The sequence below is a fragment of the Sabethes cyaneus genome, chromosome 2, assembly GCF_943734655.1.
Source record: "Sabethes cyaneus chromosome 2, idSabCyanKW18_F2, whole genome shotgun sequence".
In the NCBI taxonomy this organism is placed as follows: domain Eukaryota; kingdom Metazoa; phylum Arthropoda; class Insecta; order Diptera; family Culicidae; genus Sabethes; species Sabethes cyaneus.
Genome location: NC_071354.1, coordinates 169,792,127 through 169,808,122, shown reverse-complemented (window position 1 = coordinate 169,808,122; position 15,996 = coordinate 169,792,127).

Genomic DNA, 15,996 nt, shown 5'->3' with positions numbered 1-15,996 from the left:
GCCAGCATATACTTCGTTTTAGACGTATTTATCTTCAATCCAATCTTCTCTGCTTCGCGTTTCAGTCTGGTGTACTGATCTCCCACCGCCTCAAATGTTCTGCCGACAGCATCCACATCGTCAGCAAAGCAGATAAATTGACTGGATTTATTGAAAATCGCGCCCTGCATTTCGATCGCCGCTCGCCTTATAACACCTTCAAGCGCAATGTTGAATAGCAGGCAGGAAAGACCATCTCCTTGTCGAAGTCCCCTGCGAGATTCGAATGGGTCCGACAATCCGCCCGAGATTCTCACACAGCACTGGATCCCATCCATCGTAGCCATGACAAGTCTAGTAAGCTTACCCGGAAAGCCGTTTTCGTCCAAAATTTTCCATAGCTCTTGTCGGTTTACGCTATCATATGCGGCTTTGAAATCGATGAACAGGTGGTGCGTGGGGACTCGGAATTCGCGGCACTTCTGGAGGATCTGCCGCAGGGTGAAGATTTGGTCTGTTGTAGACCGACCCTCCATGAAGCCGGCCTGGTAACTTCCCACAGATCTATTGGCTATTGACGATAGTCGATGAAAGAGCACTTGGGACAGCACTTTGTAGGCGGCTTTCAGGATAGTGATGGCTCGGTAGTTCTCATAATCCAGCTTATCACCTTTCTTGTAGATAGGGCAGATAACCCCGTCTTTCCACTCCTCCGGTAGTCGTTCCGTATCCCAAATCTTGACAATCAGTTGATGCAGACAGCCGGTCAACTTGTCCGGGCCCATTTTAATAAGTTCCACTCCAATGCCGCTGTTAATGGCTGTTTCACGGCATTCCAACAGTCCTCAAGAGGGGCTTCATCCAGCTCACCCTCTTCCGGCAGCGCGGTTTCGAGAGATAACGCATAGTTTTCGGCGACAGCCAGTCGCGCTAGATGGGTGGGCGCCGGTATCGCAAGTTGTTCACAACAGATAGTTTTTGACGTATCCTTACCATCACTAGGTAGCGATCCGAATCGATGTTAGCGCCCGGATAGGTTCTGACGTCGATAATGTCTGAAAACTACCGACCATCTATCAGAACGTGGTCGATTTGTGATTCTGTCCGGTTGGGTGATCTCTAGGTGTACCGATGGTAGAGGTTATGCTGGAAGAAGGTACTACGTATGGCCATGTTCTTGGAGGCGGCGAAGTCGGCAAGTCTTAGGCCGTTTTCGTTCGTTTGCGGGTGAGCGCTGAACCGTTCAATTACTGGTTTGAATTCCTCCTCCTGACCAACCTGAGCATTATGGTCCCCGATGACGATTTTGACATTATATCTTGGGCAGCGGTCGTATTCACGCTCCAGCTGCGCATAAATTTCGTCGTTCAGTACTTCCGAGGTGAGGGCTGTGTACGTTAATAATGTTAATATTAAGGAATCGGTCCTTGATTCTTAATTTGCACATTCGGTAGCTGATCGGACAACACTCGATCATCCGCTTCTGCATCTCGCCCATCACCATGAAAGCTGTGCCCAGCTCGTGTTGCCGCAGCCTTCGTAGATGGTATGACCATCTATACGTCCGTCCTATCGTTCCTTTTCAGCATACCTCCTGCAGCGCTACGATGTTGAACTTGCAGCTCTTCACTTCTTTAGAAAGCACGTGAGTACTTCCGAGGAAATTTAGAGACCGACAGTTCCATGCTCCTAATTTCCAATCGTTAATCCGTTTTCGTCGCCTAGGTGTTTGTCGATTGTCCCGATCAGAGTCCATTGCTTTATTTTTTGGTGGTTTAGGCTTGCGAAGCCCGCAACCAACTCCAGAGTATCGCCGGAGGGCCAGCGTAGCTCGAAGGTGCCCTCCTCCCCTGTCAGTATACGACCTTGGCTTCCACCGGGGTTGGTTACCCGATCTCCACCGACGCTGCTCGTATCCCGGCTGGTACTACGAGGAGGTAGGGATAGGTGTTGCTGGGTAAGAGGCTGTGGACCCCTGTGGAGTCTATTTTATGCCCAGTGCGCAAGGTACCGATGGAACGCATTACCAGCTATGTTTTAATGTGGTAATGTTATACTCCGTTGTTAAAATGAACAAAACTTACAGTTACCTTTGAAAAAGGCCGAAACCAAAGGTCGAAAAAAAAAACCGTCTTGGCCAAGGATTTTTATCGGGCTGAAGGTTTATTGACAACAATAACGTTTTTTACTTTTGAAGAAGGACATCTAGAACAAAATGATCCATCCAAAAAACATTCTGTCAGTTATTTACATATTTTATTTCAATTCTGTAATATATCCGAATTCAAAAAATATCTAGGTAAAGCGTTAGGCATGAACGACCATTGCATACACCGTACTGCTTACTGGTACTGCTGTGGTTTCAAGTTGCAGCGAAATTGATGATTAAATGGAAGGATTCCAATGCTGGAAAGAGATTCTCATAACCCCGAAAGGCATATACATGTATTTGTGCTTGTGGATTCGTCCAACGCCTTTTACCCCAGCAGCATACTCTGGTAGGAATTGGAACTGATGGTGGGATGGCTTCCCCTACTCAGTGGGTAAATATATAGAATTCAGCATGAAGGAAGGGTAAATGAGGGGCCTGAGAATAAACCCATGCTAAAGTCACTTGACATCGAATGGCTTGATTCTACTAAGATTCGAACCCACGACCACTCGCTTGTCAAAGCAGACTTGGTATCCTTGCGGCTACGGAGCCCCCCGTCGCACCCTTATATTAGGTAGGCAAATAACGGGTGACAGCTAAAATTTTGGAATTTTTTTGAGGACCCTATACTCCACACAAAAAGAGCTCAGAGAGAAATGAGAGTATGTAGGTGTTAGCTCTCTCTCTCTCTCTCTCTCTCTCTCTCTCTCTCTCCCCTATTTTTGTCAATATTTTTTGTTTTGTTTATGCTTGCCTTGTTTTGCTTAACATGACGTCGAAACAAGAAGCATTTCGAGACATAGAATTTGTACAGTTCTGCGAATTGCCACAGAAATCTCGGCAAAAAGTATACGGTACAACATTTAAAAAGCGATTATGTAGCAGGTTTCGACAGTTTATCATATCCAGAGATGCCCAACAACTATTTGCAAACAAGGTAGTGGAAGACCAGCCAAAATTATGGACGCAGAAGGACTTTGTTCTCTTTCTCGTTTCATCAACAACAAGCCCTCTGGTTTGGCTATCAATTAAGATGCAGCACATGAATGTTTGAAGAAAATTTTGATCCCGTTCTTACAAAAACATCATGCAGATGGATAATACGTGTTTTGGCCTGATAGAGCATCATCGCATTATGCCAAAAAAAAACACAATCGTTCGACAATCACTTCGACGTCAAACAAAAGCTTCGCCTAACAGCCGATTACGAACCGTTTTCAAATGCACATTAATTTTTTTTATCAATTAATAATGCATCTTTAATTTCGGTAGATCAGATCTTCTCCATGTATCTTTGTTTTTTTTAACAGCTCGAGAAAAAAATTCCGAAATTTTGGTTGTCACCCGTTATCTTGTTTTGTAGCACTTTTCCAATTTTACGATTTCGCGCACGCACCACACACTTACTCAGCGACGATATTGTTTTTGTGTGACTGTTCTTTGTTTCGGTCGCAGACAAGATTGACTGTTATCAACTCGGTCAATGTGGTAGAAACAGGCAGTGCGTTGCCGTCAGTCACTCTGGCAAGTCTAGTGAAAAAGATAATACTAATGTTATGCCGAGTGTTTATTGTCACTTAACGCTATTTTGGCTACACATAGAGTAGTATGGTGTTATTTTTTCTTTGTATTCAAGGTTTCATCGCAGAAATCCACCTAACGTGGTTCTACGCCAACTACGCGGTCGTAAATGGAATTCAACCATTCTGATTTTTCGATCACAACATTTTGACTATGCATTCAAGAGTTATCATTCATTAAAAACTTAAAAACCAAAATTCAGGAAAATTCTGAAAAAAATTACCGAAAAGAGAACATCTTTACTTTTGAAGAAAAAAGGCATCTAGAACAAAATGATTAACCTTAAAATTTTTGTATGTGTAATTCGCACGCTTTATTTTGATTTTGTAATGTATCTGAATTCAAAAAATATCTGGATAGAGCGTTAGTCATGAGAAAAGAAAAGGAGAAATTGGACTTTTTTTTACCTCTTCCAGATAATTATTTTTGCGTGAAAATCAAAACTTGAGCTTCTTTTGAAGGTATGAAAAGATAGTTATTAGTCGGATTAGTCGGATTGTTTTTACGATGTTGCCCGTTAAAGGGTTAAATATAGCTACTTGTTTTTTTCGGTTTCTCAACAATTTTTCATATTAAGACCTCTTTTTTTCTTCATCTAATTTTTTCACATATTATAACTCTTAGCTCTATTTTCGTTTTGAAAATAATCATTTAAGGCCATTACAAATATTTAAAAAAGTTTTAGTCCCTCCGGCTGAATGGCCTAATAGATGTTTATAGTGATTCTCTGTATAGTGATTTCATAGAGCGTGAACTCGATCCTTGCAGACTGCATCTAAAATGAGAAATAAAAATATTTCATTGATAGGTATAATATGTTATGTGTGGCTTCTGAAAACAAAAAAAAAATCGATAAACTCATAGTAGAAATGAACACCATCAACTACTCCAATGGTTATGCGGGTTCGTGACAACAAGAATCCTCCAATCGCGTCAGTCGGCACTCTTCCCGAAGGCTTAATTCCGCCAACAAAATGCAACTGCCTCCGGTGTGTGCTGACTGTGACATAATAGCTAAAGTGGCTTGGAATCTAAATTGTCTGCTAACGGGATAAGCCTCCAAACCTCCTCCGTTCCAGAGCCATTGCACGTAAGAGTGCCAAGTATGTACATACTTATTCATTAACTGTGCCCGTCAGCCCGACGGCCCGGCTGGCTCTCGACCGACCGACGACGACGACGACGACGGATTTAACTTGTACTGCCGCGTGTCGTACAAGAATGGCACACCACCGCCCGACACGAACAGAGAGAGGCCTGCCGCTTGAGCCGCTTTCCTAGCGCGAGGCCATTCGGGTTCAAAGATCTAATTCTAAACAATGGCCCACTGTTGACGGTACGAAAAGTTCGCCCCAGGTCGGAATCTGAACAACTGCTGCTCCAGCCTCTGCAGAGATCTTGCTTTGCTAGCTTCAGGAAGCTGGGGTATGATAATTGAACGTGGATGAGTTTGCATTTGAGATCATAAAATAATGTTTGCGTAAATAGTATTTTACGCGGCGTGGATGTGTGTCAAAGATTGAATAGAGCTGATTTTTCATTGTTGTGGACTAATCGAATTGAATCGAAAATCTATTTACATGCGTGTTCCAACAGCGCAGCAGTCCGCTTAGAATGTGTTGCTCCAGATAGTTCGAAACAAAAACAAATTGTGCATGCTGCATCGTTTGTGCTGAATAATTGAGAACTCGAGAAGTGTGGCACTACCAAGTAGAATTTCGTTTGTTAATAGAATAATCAATTCTATAGGCGGTAAAAAAATCATTTGGGCCATTAGTTTATATAACCGAGCAATTACTCTGAAAGTAGTTTTATAACACTGGCAGCACGAGACAACCTGTTCCCCGGTGCATACTAATATTTGCAGCAGCCGATGCTTCCGTTGAAAACGATGCATCCAAAGGCACCAACAGCCGGTACTACGTGTCTTGTAATGAATAGTTTACGATGATGTATTACGACTCATGCATTCTCTGAGTTCATCACAAGCCGTACAGTAGAGGACCTCGGCAGCACGTCAAGTTGGAAGTTCCGTATTAGATTAGTATCACTCCAGCCGGTGCATTTAATTGGTTTAGCCTATTACGGGTTGTGAAGATGCGCTAGTATATGTACAACAACGGTCAACTTACGGTTAGCTTTAACTAAATAAATTCGAAAAAGTGGGTTTACAATTGTTTAATTGCGAATTTCTAATTATGTTTTATCATTTTAGTCTTGTAGAACACATGAAGTGGAACGCAGTTATTAAACTCTTCGAAACCAGTTACACTGTGAGCCTTTGACATTACCGTGAGTAATTGGTTACGAGATTACGAAATTGAGTTAGGAACTGTTTCTATGTCGTTTGATTACCACAACAATAAACCGTGCTTTAATGCCGGTCAGGGCAAATTCCAGCCCAACCTACTCGTGTGCCACGGTGGATGCTGGCAGCTTCCTTACTAGACAATTACTAGACGAAGCCCCTAAGAGGGTGTCCGGGTAAGAAATTTACCTGTTTTTCTTAAACACTATATAGGTTACTTTGTGAATATTTAATAACAAATAACTAAGTTTAATTGGATCATATTGAATAAAACTTAGATTCTTAAAGGTATGTGGGGATAAAACTTTATCATATTTGGTTCATCATCCACACACATTCTGGTAGTAAATCAGCAGTGAATTGTAGGGGTTCAGTTGGGGACCAGGCCAAAACCAGAAACAAGGGACTGGGCTATCTTAAGAATTATTACAGGAGTTGTTCGCCGTTGCCTGGTCTGTAATTTTGGAAGCTTTGTTCGGTACGGCTATTTCTCACTGACCAGGAACGACCGCGGTAAGGATGTCGTAGGCTATCATAATGTCCAAGTCATTGCATCACGTTGTGGTCAACATTTTTTTTTAAAGCGAACATTTATGTAAAGTTTCAACTGACTGGATTAACTGGATTATTAGCAAACGATCTTTAGTAGGATAAGCTGGCTTGCCTTACAAGGGAAGTTAGCCGCCTGAAGCTTGAAATCTTGAGTCTGAGCGAGTGCCACTGCCCGGATACCGGTGAACACAAGACATCGTCCAGGCAAGTCTTGCTTTACTCTGGTATAAGAGGTGGAAATGCTACTCCAGAGAGAGGAGTTGAATTCCAACTGAGCCCAGGGGCCAACTGAACAGTGTACAATTTGAAAAACCGAATGGGGACACGCAAATCCACTAGGGCGACTACAACACCAAGATTGTCTAAAACAACGTGGACCTCGCATGCGTCATGGGATGCCATGGATTAGGAGAGATCCCTAGCAGCACAGTTGTTATAGAATAGTTGAATATATGATATACTAGCTGACCCGACAAACTTCGTATTGCCACAAATTGAACTGTGTTGTACAAAAATTGTGAATCTCAGATGAACTTTGTCACAATCTCGAGCTTTGCAAGTTTCTGAGGAGCTTAACCTTAGCTGATTCATTTTGGCAGTTACGTAACTCTGAAAACATGGGTAGTTTAATATGCAAATTTGAAATTTTTCCTCACAGTAAATTAGCAAACACATGCCAAATTTGGTTCCATTTGCTTGATTTGTTTTCGAGTTATGATGAAAATCGTATTTCATTTGGATGGGAGCCCCCTCTCTTAAAGGAGGGGGGGTCATAATTCACCATAGAAAAAAATCTCGCCTCCGAAAACCCCCACATGCCAAATTTGGTTCCATTTGCTTGATTAGTTGCCGAGATAAGAGGAAATTTGTGTTTCATTTGCATGGGAGCCCCGCCCCCCTCTTAAAGCCCCATAATTCCCCTCCTAAAGAGGGGAGGGGTTTTAATGCACCATAGAAAAAAATCCTGTCTCCAAAAACACTTACATGCCAAATTTGGTTCCATGTGCTTGATTACTTCTCTTGTTATGCAGAAATTTGTGGTTCATTTGTGTGGGAGCTCCCCCTCTTAGGGGGGGAGCGGTCTCCAACTACCATAAGCAGGGCCGGCGCTGGCCAATTTGTTGCTCCACGAAAACTCTCAAAATGGCGCCCCCAGAACAAACTAAAAACAGCCGGCGTTGCTGTGTGCAGACATTTTACTACCTACACACTCGCAAACGCACAGTCTCGTAGCGTATTTCTGCATAATCACTCACGAGGCAAACAACTCGTGAGCAGCCAGCTGAGCTAGCGGCACACTGTGATACAGCCATTGCATTGCTTTTTGTTTTCTTCTTCATCTTACGCCCTCTATTTTATAAGCGGGCGGGAGTGCGAGTGGTCGCGAGTAATCGGAGTCAGTTGCTCAGGCTGTAATGGCGTGCGAGAGCGACGACCGTGGCTGTTCGCTAAATACACACTCGCAAAAGTTGTTGCTGTGCATTAGGGATGGTCGGGAATGAAAATTGAAATACCCGAACCCGACCCGTACCCGATTAAGAAAAAAACTTAAAAACCCGTACCCGACCCGAACCCGCAAGTTTATTATTTTTGATATCCGAACCCGACCGAAACCCGTCGGTAACGGGTACGGGCCCGGGTACCCGACCATCTTTAGTGTTAAATGTGGTCAATAGAGATACCCGACCCGACCCGTACCCGGTTTCAAAAACAAAAATTAAGAACCCTTACCCGACCCGAACCCGCAAATTATTTTTTTTCAATACCCGAACCCGGCGGGTACGAGTACTCGTGCGGGTTTCGGGAAAACTTTCCGCTACCCGACCATCTCTATTGTGCATGAATAAACAAGAGCGGGAGTCCGAAAGGAATGCTTATGTCGGCCTATTCATTAGAACGAGTATGTGTGTGAGAAAATTAGGCCACACGAGTGTGGGTTTCGCAACGCTGGTCACAGTCAACCGCCGTTTCTTTTGAATAATTGTTGGTTTCTTGAAACCCATTTTATTAGATTTATCATTCTAAACGAAAAAGTTCGGTTCATATTTCCTGTTACTTCAGAAACTTCGTTCTCATACCTTGCTACTTCATCGAAGATGAATCTGCTGACTGCGGATTCTGAAGAGATTCGAAAATCTCTCCCGAAAAATTTCTAAATAATTTAATATCATTAATGCCACTTTCCCACCGTGTTTATCTGAGTGTATTGATTGTTATGCTTTGTTGCGAATAGATTTTCATCAGGAGGAGGTGGAGCGCAAACGTAAAGCGAAGAATGGCGTAGGCGTATGAACCATGCACAGCAGGCACTACTTGGAATGATTCTCAAAGTACACTCGTCGAAAGTAGGGAGAGTAGTCGTACGTTCGTTCGTAACATGTTCGTACGTGTATGAGCGCCTTTAGGAATAGAAAGACACAACATACTAGATGGTTCGACCAGGTTGAAGCCGATTTGCTTGTGTCGAGATTGTCAACGAATTGGCGACAAATAGCCCAGGACACAATACACCGGAGAGTAACTCTAGATACACCACTTGCTATCCCGGTTTTATACTGCTAAAGGAGAAGAAAGAAAGTTGTACATTAACCACTTATTTATTTAATGCTACAGTTTTTTTTAATATAGGCGAAATGGCGCCCCCTCAAAGTGGCGCTCCAAGCAGCTGCTTGTTTTGCTTAAGGGAAGCGCCGGTCCTGATCATAAGAACCTTCCCTGGCCCCAAAAAAAACCCTGCATGCAAATTTTCACACCGATCGGTTCAGTAGTTTCCGAGTCTATAAGGAACATACGGACAGACAGAAACAGAAATCCATTTTTATAGGTATAGATCTAGGACAGGACGTGCCAAGTGTCAACCGCGGCGTTGACCCAAAATTGACCCAATTTCATATTGGCTGAAAGTAACGAGCAACCGTTGACTGAAAAATATAACGCGGTATCGCTTTCAGTGTTGCTGAAACTCATTAGTGGGAATACGTCAATAAGTTATTATTTCCGAATTTTAATTTCTTTTGTATTCTGTAGTTCTATGCTTGGTTTTATATTAGTTTTGTTTGTACACGAATTTTAATATTCAAAATAAAATGCAAAACATGATTTTGGTCGCATTAACTGTGGCATATTCCGGAGCTGATTTTCGGAAAACGAAGTTATTCTTAAAACAAAATGTGCAGGCAACAGTGGTGCAGAGTGTACAAAGAATATTCAATCGGGATGGCGGTCATAATGAAAAGAAGAGTAAGAAGCTAGATGGCACATCCTGTCCTAGGTATAGATGACTAATACAAGTAATAATTAATCTATTTCAACTAATGTGGCAGAAGCGTGTTTTACCACTAGGGGCCCGGCACTAATTACGTAAGGCATAATGGGGGGAGGGGGAGTTCCGCAAAATCTTATGAAATCTTATTTGGAGGAGAGGGGGGTTTAATGATTTCTTACGTAAGATTTTCATACACGTAAAAATTTTGAAAAAATCACATTTTTAAGAGCAACTCATGTTACTTGTTACAAAAATTTTTAAATTGATGATTTAAGTTGTGAAAAGTCGAAATCCTTCATGCTGCAAGGAAATGCGTAGCAACCTGCTAAGTATTTTAGCCTTGCCCACTCAGGGAAACAGCAGTCGGCCTACTTGTTCCAGAGCCATCTGATGTCATCGGTTTATGCTATTATTCCAGCATATTTCGTTGCAATTGCCTATCTCAATCCCGCAAGGCAGCCACAAAATCCCTTATGATATCACGAGAAACATTTTTGTTTAAAAGTAACTTAATCACCTAATGTATAGCTGTCCCAATTAAACAAGCATTTGATAAGCTTCTTTGCAACAAAAAATTGGAATGTATTGTTCTTCTGTTCCCAAAGGTGTTGCCTGTCGCGTGTGACCAGGACATTCCTCGAAGAGGAAGATCTACCCCGTCTACAGTCCCGGTAGTCACGAACGGCGTACTCCGTTTGCCACATGAGCAGATCGCTTGCCAAATCATGTATTTCTTGGTAAACTTTGAAAGTTTTTGTTTGCTTACTTTCTCCGGAACATTAAACTTGTGTTGGGCCGTGAAAAACAGTAGCCCCGGAAGCTTCCGGAAATCCGCCTTGACGTAAGTCTCATCATCCATAATGAGACAATCAGGCTTCGTCAGTATCTGGGTGTACAGTTTATGGGGCCGTGACTTTCCCATCGTATTTTTCCGTTCGTCACGATTTGGAGCCTTCTGCACTTTATAAGTATGCAGTCCCTCACGGTCCATGACTCTCTGAACAAAAGACTTGAACAGATTCAACTTTTTGGTCACATCCCTGACCGAAGCATTGGGAGTCCGCTTAAACGCTTTCACGACACGCTTGTGATCCTGGTTACTAATAGAACATCCGTTCTGACTGCATTTCTCCTCCCGTTCAATGCTCAGAGTTTCCTAGTAACGTTTCTCCTCTTCTGTTGGGTACTCTTACAACTGCGTCCATTATTTTGAACTATTGTGGTATGCCCTATTGTTTCTTTTGCTGTACGCTTCAGGCTTACCTATCCCTTATTAAGGAAGTGGTAGGCTGGTAGCTGGAGCGAGACAGGTGCCAATCAAGGATGACTTGGTTTATAAACCTTGTAATCCTGATCGGCGACGCAAACTGCAGTCTCCACAATAGCAGAGTAAGTGTTCCGAGGTTTTGCTCTCGGTATTACACAAGCGACAAATATCATCTTGCACGAAACCGAGATTCCGAAGATGATATTTACTCGGGCAATGTCCTTTCACCAGACCGATAAACGTGCTGAGATCTCTCTTATTGAGACTCAGCAGCTTCTGAGTAACCTTAATACTTAGCATTATAAATTGTACGGCCATCCAATTGGCCATAATTGTTCGGCTCTCCCATTGTTTCAGCCCATTCTTCATCACACAGTCCGAGATACCGCAGAATGGATCCGGACCGGTGAATGGAGAGTAAGAACCACATCTGGCTAGTTCGTCTGCAAGTTCATTTCCATCTATTCCGCAATGACCAGGGACCCAGCACAGGTTTACCGAGTTTACCTGGTTCAGTTACCGTAAGAGACATATGCAATTCCAGACAATTTTTGAGAAACACTTAAAAGCTTTAAGCGCTTTTACTGCCGCTTGGCTGTCAGAGAAAAAGCAGATATTAGCATGTCTGTATTTCCTTTTGAGACAGACGTTTGCACATTCTATTATAGCAGCTATCTCAGCCTGGAAAATTGTTGGCCAATCTTCCATTGCTATAGATATTCTAGTTCTGGGGCCGTACACTCCAGCACCCGTTTTGACTCCCACCTTTGACCCGTCGGTATAGAACTTGATTAAACCACTGCGGACGCTAAGTCCCCCCTCATCCCAGACCGAACGTGATGGTTCGTTTACCGTGTATGGGATGTCGTAATTGGTTCTAGCTTCCATCCAATCACTGTTCATTTCCGCAACTGGGCCAACTGGTAGAAGTTTCAGGATACTCAAGTGTCCGGTTTTATCCCCGTCGAGTATTGTTTTTCATCGTTTAAGTTTTAGGGCGCTTTTCTTGGCCTCTAACTGAACGTGTTGATTCAGATGTAGCAGGTGGAGGATAGCTTCTAGAGCCTTCGAAGGTGTGCTTTTCATTGCTCCGGTTATGGCCAGGCATGCTAATAATTGAATTTTGTTCAACTTTTTAATAACCGTGGCTTCTGAAGTTTTTGGCCACCATACCAACGAAGCATAGGCTATCCTAGGTCTCGCAATGGCAGGCAACACCATTTTTGGTTTGAGACCCTATGTTTTTCCTACCATTTTTGAACATACCCATAGGGCAGTGTTTGCCTTGCTGATTATTGAATCTAAGTGTGCGTTCCAAGATAGTTTAGCGTCTAGGATTCCTCCCAGATATTTAACTGAGACGCTACATTTAATTTCTTCTTCCCCAAGGTGCAGAGACTGTAGCTTTAGTTTCCTCTTTCTAGTGAAAGGAACAATTGTTATTTTTGAAGCACCCAGGCCTTCTTTACTACACCAAGATATAGTGAGGTTTAAGGCCCTTTGCATTCTATCCGATATCACTTTGTCGAATTTTCCACGAACCATGATGACTAAATCATCAGCAAAACCCACAACTCCGAAACCTTTTGCCTCTAAGCTTTTCAGAAGATCATCAACTACTAATGACCAAAGAAGGGGTGAAAGAACCCCTCCTTGTGAGCAACCTTTGGTTGCAGTCACCGTTGTTGACAGCACTCCTAGCTCCGAGGTGATTTGCCTTTGTGTGAGCATACAGCATATACAGTTATCAAACTGTCTTTTCTTCATCGCATTTGCCATTGATAAATAAGAAGCATTATCAAAGGCCCCTTCGATGTCGAAAAAGGCGCCTATGATGTTTCTTTTGATGAAAGAGACTTTTTAATTTTGGTCACGAGCGTGTGTAGTGCTGTGATTGTAGATTTCTCAGCTTGGTAAGCAAACTGGTGTTTCGATAATAGATATCTAATCATGTATTCAGACTTAATGTATTCATATAATACCTTTTCCATAGTTTTCAACAACACTGATGATAAACTAATTGGTCTGAAAGCTTTTGGATGTGATTTGTCCCATTTTCCTGGTTTTGGTATAAATACAACTTTTACCAATCTCCATGTAGACGGAATATAATTTAGTATCAGACTTGCCTTAAAAATCTCGATTAGAGATGGAATTAGCGCCGAATCTCCATTTTGAATCTGCGCTGGGAAAATGCCATCTGCACCTGCCGATTTATAAGGTTGCAAGGATCTCACTGCGTTTTCCACCCTAGCCCTGGTGGAAGCCATCTCTGCGACTCTGGTTGCAATCACTTTTGTTCTCTCAGATCCCGAAGAGTTTCTTTGAGAACATCCTATGTCACAATCAGAGTCCGAGCTGGCAGCAGCATGAACTGAGGAAGATCCCGGAAAGTGAGTCCCCATTATCAAGTCTAGTACTTCAGCCGGAGATTTTGTGAACGAACCATCATCTTTCTTGAGAGTACCGAGTCCGTTCGAATGATCCTTAGCAAGAGTCTTGTTAAGTCTTGCCACAATTGGAGTACTTTGAATGCTTTCACAATTGTGTACCCAAGATTTCCTTTTTTATCGTCTTAGTTCTTTGCTATATTCGATTAGAGCTCTCCTAGATTGAGTCCAGTCCGAAGTAATCTTTGCTCTATTGAACAGTTTTCGCGCCATTTTGCGAAGCCGTTCGAGCCTTCTGTTCCACCAGAGAACATTCCTAGTTGAAGTAACCCTTTTAAGTGGACAATTACTGTTATAAGCAGAGACTATCGTTTGGTTTAAGACCTTTGAGGCCGACTCAAGTTGTTGAACCGACCTAATTCTTGTAGTGAGGTTTTTCGTTTCGAGCTCAAGCGCATACTGATCCCAGTTGGTTTTCCTAGGATCTCGATATGCGACCTGTGACACTAGGCCACCCACCCATTCGAAAATAATGTGCCTATGATCAGACAGCGATGCTTCGTCCGACACGTGCCAGTTCTGTATTTTCTCCGAAATTACTGGACTGCACAGGGTCAGGTCCAAGACTTCCTTCCTGATAGCATTTATGAATGTTGGTTCATTGCCTCTATTAGCAATATCGATATTGTTTGACGAGAGAAATTCTAAAAGGCACTCACCTCGATTGTTGATGTCAGTACTTCCCCACAGAGTGTGATGAGCATTGGCATCACAGCCGATGATAAAGTCTTTGTTGGCTTCTCTGCAATATTTTACAAACGCCGCAATCTCTTGAGTGGGAACCTCAGGACAATCACCAGGAAAATAGGCCGATGCTATGATAATATCGGATTTTCCCCTGGAGGCTGGTAGACCTCAACTCTGATCGCGACGATGTCTCGTTTAATGAACTCTGTAATGGGAAAACAATTAATATATGCATTAATCAAGACAGCAGCTCTCGGAGAGTCATGCTTGTCATTATAGTATAACTTACATGTTCTTGTTTGTATACCTTGTATTCTTACTTTGTAGATCCAGGGCTCTTGAATCAAGGCCAGGTCCACAGCATCTTTGATAAACCTCCTGGAAAGTATGCCCGATCCAGCTTTCGCATGATAGAGGTTTATCTGCAGAACCCTAGTGTTCTGCATTTTTGTGAATTTTCCGCTCACTAGCATTTGGGAGAGACGGATTCCCTGGAGGTTTAGACCTCATGGTGGCAGTTTTCTTACTGCCAGTACCCGAACTCGGTTTGAATCGCGGGGGGAGCTGGCTTCGAGTAGTTTCGCCTTCCACACGGATCTTACAGGAGTTTCTTGGGCCACTGTGTGGCACCGCCATACTGTCAAGATCCATGGGCATGGGAGACTCACCTCGATGAGTCTGCTCTTTACCAGAATCACTGTTGGGAGCCATTTGAGCGCTCTGTGGAACCTCCTGTTGGGTTCCACTAGCTCCATGGATCCCCTGGTTGTCAGGATTCTTGGAGTTTTGAGACTTAGCGCCAGCGGACCCTTGATTCACTTTGACTTCGCTAGTACAGGCCTCAAAAATTTTTACCTCCATAGGCTGACTTGTGATTTGACGTTACCTCGGAGTTGTTCTCCTCAGCTGGGTTTCGCCAAACCGAAAATTTATGATGAAGTTCCTATTCGCGAGTTGACGCATAGAAGTTTCATCAATTGTTAGCCACCAATCCGCATGTGTCCCATTCGGATTAGTTCGCTGCAGGATTCGCCATTTAACAGTAACTAGATTCTCATTCTGACTCTCTATGAGTCTGATGTTCTGATTCTCTCGTTATCGAATGACGCGCTTTGTGGGAAGAAAGCATGATAGATTTCTGAACGCGGAATGTTGTTTGCATCCAGAGCAACGAGTCTTGATCCTTCCCATAGTGATAAGCCAGGAACCACTTCCTTTAACCACTCCGAAGTTTTCTGGTCTTTACAAGAAAGAACCAGGTACCCGGACTTATACGAGCAGTTAAAGAACTTAGGTTTAACCTGCTCGTTACGTTGTTGCTCTATGGCTATTAGTAAAGCATCTTGTATCGAATCTAGTTGTGCCGTACTCAGTTCAGTGAAGGGATAGTCCTCAGAGAGGATCCCAACTCTGATCTGACCTGCGGCCTCCCTGTAAGAGACACCAGTAGTGGAGTCCGAGGGAAGCTTGGTGGCTTCTCCCGTAGACCTCACTCTTGTTCCTCCCCTTCGAATTTTCAAGAGAAAATAGCCAATGGGTAATTTTCTACAGCTTTTTTTCTGTGATGCAATTTGATGTGAGACACTCTTTATAACACTTTTTAGGATTTAGGATTTATAGAATGCAAAAAATAATCAAATATCAGTAATCTGTATTTTGATCTTCCGCAAATCATCCAAATATTTCTTGTTACTCGTCTCATTCTAGCAGAAAACCGTCTGTAAGGCATCGATTCAAAACGAGACGATGCCAATT